The sequence below is a fragment of the Micromys minutus genome, assembly GCF_963924665.1.
Source record: "Micromys minutus genome assembly, chromosome: 14".
NCBI lineage: Eukaryota > Metazoa > Chordata > Mammalia > Rodentia > Muridae > Micromys > Micromys minutus.
This window is the reverse complement of record NC_137983.1, coordinates 29437862-29445325: the sequence shown is the minus strand read 5'-3', so window position 1 is coordinate 29445325 and position 7464 is coordinate 29437862.

The following is a 7464-nucleotide window of genomic DNA, read 5'->3' as shown; positions in this document are numbered from 1 at the left end:
GGGCTGGCACTTGTGCTCTCTTAGGGTGTGCATGATGTCTGTCCAGGCTCTTCTAGCTTTCATAGTCTCTGTTGAGAAATCTGGTGTGATTCTGATTGGTCTGCCTTTATATGTTACCTGACCTTTTTCCCTTACTGCTTTTAGTATTCTTTCTTTGCTTTGGGCACTTGGTGTTTTGACTATTATGTGTCGGGAGGTATTTCTTTTCTGGTCCAACCTATTTGGAGTTCTGAAGTCTTCTTTTATGCTCGTGGTCATCTCATTCTTGAGGGTAGGGAAGTTTTCTTCTACGATTTTGTTGAAGATATTTACTGTGCCTCTTAGTTGATACTCTTCTCCCTTTTCTATTCCTACTATCCTTAGGTTTGGTCTTCTCATCGTGTCCTGGATTTCCTGGACATTTTGGGTTAGGAGCTTTTTGTTTTTTGCATCTTCTCTGGCTGTTTTGTCTATGTTTACAATGTTATCTTCTGCCCCCGAGATTCTCTCTTCCATCTCTTGTAATCCATTGAAAATGCTTGCTTCTGTGACTCCTGATTTCTTTTTTAGGTGTTCCACCTCTAGGGTTATCTCTTTTTGTGTTTTCTTTATTGGGTCAATTTCGGTTTTAAATTTTCTCTTCCATTCCTTTATCGCTTTGATTCTGTTTTCCTCTAGTTCTTTGAGTTCTTTGAGTGTTTTTCTTGTTTCCTCTTTAAAAGCTTCTGAATCTTTTTGCTTTTTCTCCCGTTCTTGTTTAAGTATCTCTATCAGCATCTTGAGGTATGATTTCAGGTCTGTGTCTTCCTTTTCTGGAGTGTTTGGAATTCCGATGTTTGCTGTTATGGGAGAGCTGGGTTCTGGTGTTGCCAGGTTGTCTTGGTTTCCTTGGGATATACTCTTTCGATTTCCTCTTGCCATTTTGTTGTCAGTGATATGTTCTTGCCTTTTCCTTGTATCTGGTCTTTGTCCCTGGATCTCCACTGGTCCAGGTGTCAGATGGGCCGAGCCCTGTTCTATGCCTCAGAGTCGTCGGGTGGGAACAGAAGTTCCAACGTTCTGTTCCTGGTCGCTGGCTCAGGCAGGGCAGGGCAGGGCAAGGCAGGGGGTGCACTTTCCGTGTGCACTCTGCAGAGATCTCTTTGCTCCCCAGCAGCCCAGGTCTCCCACCCACCAGTTGCTCAGCCTCTACGAGCCGCCGTTCCGGGTGGCAGATTTTTCTGGCTATTTCTATTTGATATATTGTATGCTTCTTGTACCTAGATAGGAACCTTTTTCTTTCTTTTTCTAAATTGGGGAAATTTTCTTCTATGATTTCATTAAAACTTAAAGTATTTTCTGTGCTTTTGACATGTTTTCTCTCTTTCCTGTATAACTTTATTCATAGATTTGGTCATTTCATAGTGTCCCAGATTTCCTAGATGTTTTGTGTCTGGTTTGCTTTTTAGATTTGACATTTTCTTTGACTTGTTTATTTTTTTCTATCTTGTCTTAAGTATCTGAAATTCTATCTTCTATGTTTCTTTTCTAAATTAATTGATCATTTTATTTATATTTCAAATTTTGTCCCCCTTCTCAGACTCCCCTCCCCAAACCCTTATTCCATCCCCCTTCCCCTTTTCCTCTAAGACAGTACTCCCTACCCATCCACCCCAGCATCAACCCTCTAGCATCCTCCTATTCTGGGGCAACAAGTCTCCACAGCACCGAGGGCCTCCTCTCTCATTGGTGCTAGATAAGGCAATCCTTTTAGCGGGAGCCATGGACCCACCAATGTATACTCTGGTTGGTGATTTAGTCCCTGGGAGTTCTGAGAGGTCCAGTTAGTTGGTATTGTTGTTCTTCCTATGGGATTATACTATTCTCTTTAGCTCCTTCGGTCCATCCCCTAACTTTACCATTGAAATCCCTGGGCTCAGTCTGATGGTTGGCTGTGAGTATCTTCACCTGTCTTAGGTGCTGGCAGAGCCTCTCAGAGGACAGCCATAGTAGGTTCCTTCTGCGAACACTATCAGCAATAATATCGGGGTTTGATGTCTGTGGATGGGATGGATCCCAAGGTGGGGCAGTCTCTGCTCCATTTTTCCCCTTTCCGTTCTTTTAGACAGAAATAATTCTGGGTTAAAATTTTTGAGATGGTGGGGGGGGGGGTGCATGCCTATCTACTGGAGTTGGCCTCTTCAGGTTCTATTTCCCCTCTGTTGGGTATTTCTGCTAATGTCCTGTGACAGACCTCCTGTGAGCTGGTTGTGTCAGAACTCCTGGGAATCAAGATGTCTCTGGGTGTGGGTGCAGCGGGGTAGCTGGAGCACACAATGTGTTCTTGGGCACAGTTTCGGACTGAAAGGACTTTGTATCTCCGGCAGGGTGGGAGATCCTGTGTCCTCTGGGCTTGGGGGGTGGGTCCCAGTTAGGTCAGGTGCTGAGGTGGAGGCAGGTCTCACCTGTGAGTCTGGTGGTGTCACAATTTTTGAGGGTCAAGCTGTCTCTGGGTGTGGGCAGGATGGGGGGGGTGGAGCACACTGAGCCCTGACACAGTTGCAGATAAGAAGGAAGATGTCGGGAAATTTTCAAATTCTGATACCCAGGGCACAATTCTGACCAATCAGAGGAGAATACCTTGTGTTCGGGCAACCATTTCCCATCCATGAGCCACATTCTCCTCCTGTCCTCGAGACTAGAACCTGGATAGTGAAACTTGTCTCTTCTGTTTCTTAATCTAAAAGTTTTGTTTGACAACCTACACTTTTTTCATTAATTTATTCACTTTATATCCTGATCGCAGCCCCTCTCCCTCCTCTGCTCCGAGTCTCGACCTCCAACCCTGCAGTCCCCATTCCTCCCTCCTGTTCTCCTCAGAGAAGGGGAGACCCCCACCTTCCCCTGTACCAAGGGGACTTTGTAAGTCAAGTCACATCAGGGCAAGGCACATCCTGTCCCACTGAGGTTCAACCAGGCAGGCCAGTTAGGGAAAGGGGATCAAACAGCAAAAAAACAGATACAGACTCCACTCCAATTGTTATGGGACTCACATGAAGACCAAGCTACAGATGTGCTACATATATGTAGGGAGCCTAGTTCTAATTCATGCATGTACTTATTGATGGTTCCATCTTTGAGTACCTATGGGTCCAGGTTAGTTCACTGTGTAGGTCTTCTTGTGTCTTTGACCCCTCTAGTTCCCTCAAACCCTCCACAGACTCTCCCACAAGACTTCTTGAACTTTGACTAATGTTTCTCTGTGGGCCTCAGGATCTGTTACCATCAGTTGCCGAATGAAGCCTCTAACATGACTGTTATGGTAGGGTACTGTCTGCAAGCTAAGCAGAGTATTGTTCATAGTGGCAGGGGTTGGCTTTTTCCCATGGGATGGATATCAAACTGGGCTAGTCATTGTTTGACAATCCCCTCTATCTCTGTTCCTTTGTTATCCCTGTATATCTTGTAGGAAGGGCAAATTTGGGTCAAAGGAAGGATTTGTGAGTGAGTTGGTATCCTCCTCCATCCATTGGAATTTCTGCATGCTTACAGGAGGTGGTCATTTCAGGCTTCCATATCCTCTGCTGGTAGAAATCTCATCTAAGGTCACCCTCATATTCTCTCAGGAGCCTTCCTTGACCCAGGTCACGTGCTTGTCACAGAGATGCCTCCCCATCGATTTCTCTTCTGTCTCCCAACCCTCTCACCTCCACACACACTCCTGTTCCCTGCCCCATCTCCTCTTCCACCCAGTTCCATCTCTCCATCCATTTCCAATATCCATTTTATTTCTCTTATGTGTGTGATTCTCGTGGCCCTTCCTTGTTACTTAGCTTCTTTGAGTCTGTGGATTGGAGCATGCTTATCCTTTTTATTTATGGCTAATATTCACTTGTAAGTGAGTACATAACATGCATGTCTTTCTGGGTCCTGTTTACCTCACTCAGGATGATCTTTTCTAGATCCATACATTTGCCTGAAAGTTTCATGATACCATTGTTTTTAATAGCTGAATAATATTCCATTGTGTAATTGTGCCACATTTTCTTTATCTATTCTTCAGTTGAGACCTACAACTTGGTTGTTTGAAGTTTCTGACTATTACAAAGAAAGTGGCTATAAACACAGCTGAGCGTGTGTCCTTATGACATGGTGGAGCATCTTTTGGGTATATGCCCAGGTATAGCTGGGTTTTGAGGTAGAACTATTCCTAATTTTCTGAGAAACCACCATTTTGATTCCAAAGTGGTTGGACAAGTTTGCACGCCCACCAGCAGGGAATAAATATTCAGCTAAGTTTGATGGGAATTGCATTGAATTTGTAGCTTGCTTTTGGTAAGATGTATATTTTTACTATGTTAATCCTACTAATCCATAACTAAGGGTGATCTTTTCATCTTCTGATATGTTCTTCAGTTTCTTTCTTCGGAGAGTTGGAGTTCATGTCATATATATCATTCACTTGATTGGTTAGAGTTACACCAAGATACTCATGTTATTTGTGGCTATTGTGAACGGTATTATTTCCCTAATTTGGTATAAAAGAGGGCTATTGTTTTTTTTTGTTTTTGATTTTTGTTTTGGAGTTTTGTTTGGTGGTGGTGGTCATGGGATTTGTTGTTGTTGTTGTTTTGTTTTGTTTTTTTTTTAGTTAATTTTGTATCTGGCCACTTCTCTGGTAAAATTTTCAGGGTTACTTATGTATACTGTCATATTATCTGTGAATGATACTCTGACTTCTTCCTTTCCAATTTGTATCCCCTTGATCTCCTTTAGTTGTCTTATTGATCCAGGTAGGAATTCAAGTATTGTATTGAATCGGTAGGGAGAAAGTAGACAGCCTTTCCTTGCTCCTTATTATAGTAAAATTGCTTTAAGTTTCTTTTCATTTAATTTGATGTTGGGTATTATATTGCTTCGGTATGCACCTTGTATCCTTGATCTTTCTGAGATTTTGTTATAAAGGGTTGCTGGGTTTTCTAAAAGGCTTTTCCCCCATCAGATGAGATGATCATGGGTTTTTTTTTTCTTTCAGTTTGTTTATATGGTGGATTATATTCATGGATTTTCATGTTTTGAACCATCCCTAAAACCATCCCTACTTGATTATGCTGGATGTTTTTGATATATTCTTTGACTTGGTTTGAAAATATTTTATTGAGTATTTTTGCAATAGTACTCAGAAGGAAAACTGGTCTGAAATTTTCTTTGTTGAATCTTTTTCTGGGTGGGGCAATTTTAATGACTGCTTTCTATTTCTTAAGAGGTTTTGAATTATTTAAATTGTTTACCTGATCTTGATTTAACTGTGGTAAGTGGGATTTCACTGGGGCTGAGGGAAAAGGGGGGAGCTCCACCTGGTCCCGCATGGGTCTTTGTCTTCTCTGCAGTGGGCTATAGGCTTGAACTTTGATGGCAGAGGCTAGGAATGCAGAGAAGTTTTCTACAGGAAACTAGGACAATGGATCTGTAGGCAGAAGACTTTCTCTATAGCTCCTAATGGCAGGTCCAGATGAAAAGGAGACAGTCCATGGTTTTAAGACCTTTATTGTCATGGCAGAAAGTGGATGAGTGAAACCATACCCTGGTTTCTCAGGATGGGCCACAGATTAAATACCTTTTGCAGAGAGGAGTGTCTGGGAAGAAAGGCTGATTGGCTAAGTCTCCAGGCCTTTGGGTATCTCAATAAAATGAAGATCTGCCTTGAGCCTATGTGACCTGTGGTTACATCCTAACCTGTGAAGGAGGGGATTGGGGCACTGTCCTATGTGACTGATGGCCACAAATCTATGGAGAGCTGTGGCCATTGATAGCAGCCTGGTTACTGTCTCTAAGGGTCCCTGGGGCTTCAACCTCTCTCTACCATGGACCAAAGTGCCTATTACAGCTTACACCCCACCCACAAGCTTTAATAATGTTTCTTTTATGAATGTTGGTACTGTTGCATTTGGGACATAGATGTTCACCATTGAGATGTCCTTCTGGTGGATATTTCTACCTTTGGGGAGAATGAAGTTTTCTTCCCTATCTCTTTTGATTACTTTTGATTGAAAGTTTATTTTATTAGATATAAGAATTGCTACTCCAGGGAAATCCAGGGACACAGGCCTGATGAGAAGGCATTCATAGTAGCCAGGGAGCACAGAGATCTCTGCCGAGTGTGCGGAAAGTGCGCCCCCCCTCCTGTCTAGTTCAGGGAACCAGGAACCCTTCATTGGGCTATCTGATTCCAGCCGGTGGCCCTTGGGTGCAGAACAGGTGCCACCCGCCACCAGGAACAGCAGAGATCCAGGGACACTGACCTGGTGAGTAGGCATTCCGAGTAGCCTGGGAGCAGAGAGATCTCTGATGAGCCCGTGGAAAGTGAGCCCATGCCCCTGCTTGGTTCAGAAACCAGGAACCCTGCTTTGGGCTGTCTGTTATCAGCTGACAACCCGTGCATACAGAATAGATGCTCAGGCCATCTGCCATCAGGAACACCAGGAGATCCAGGAAAACAGGCCAGGTACAAGGGAGAGGCAAGAACTAATCACTGACAATAAGACCACCTATAAACACAGACAAAAAGATGGCAAGATGAAAGCAAAAGAATGTACTCCAGGGAAACCAAGACAACCTGGCAAAACAAGAACCCAGCTCCCCCAACACAGCAAACAGTGGAATGTCAAACACTCCAGAGAAAAAAAACGCAGACATGAAATCATACCTCAAGATGATGATAGAGATCCTTAAACAGGAACAGGAGGAAAAGCATAAAGAATTAGAAGCTTTTAAAGAAGAAACAAGAAAAACACTCAAAGAACTCAAAGAACTAAAGGAAAACAGAACCAAAGAGATGAAAGAATGGAAAAAGGAATTTAAAACGGAAATAGACAAAATAAAGGAAACAACCCTAGAGGTAGAAAACCTAAAAAACAAATCAGGAGTAACTGATGCAGGCATTTCCAACAGACAACAAGAGATGGACGAGAGAATCTTGGGGGCCGAAGACAACATGGAAAACATAGACAAAACAGTCAGAGAAGATGCAAAAACCAAAAAGCTCCTAACCCAAAATGTCTAGGAGATCCAGAACACAATGAGAAGACCAAACCTAAGGATAATAGGAATAGAAGAGGGCGAAGAATATCAACTAAGAGGCACAGTAAATATCTTCAACAAAATCATAGAAGAAAACATCCCTACGCTTAAGAATGAGATGACCATGAGCATAAAAGAAGCCCACAGAACTTCAAAAAGGTTGGACCAGAAAAGAAATACCTCCCGACACATAATAGTCAAAACACCAAGTGCCCAAAGCAAAGAAAGAATACTAAAAGCAGTAAGGGAAAAAGGTCAGGTAACATATAAAGACAGGACAATCAGAATCACACCCGATTTCTCAACGGAGACTATGAAAGCTAGAAGAGCCTGGACAGACATCATGCACACCCTAAGAGAGCACAAGTGCCAGCCCAAGCTGCTATACCCAGCAAAACTATCAATCAGCATAGATGGAGAGACTAA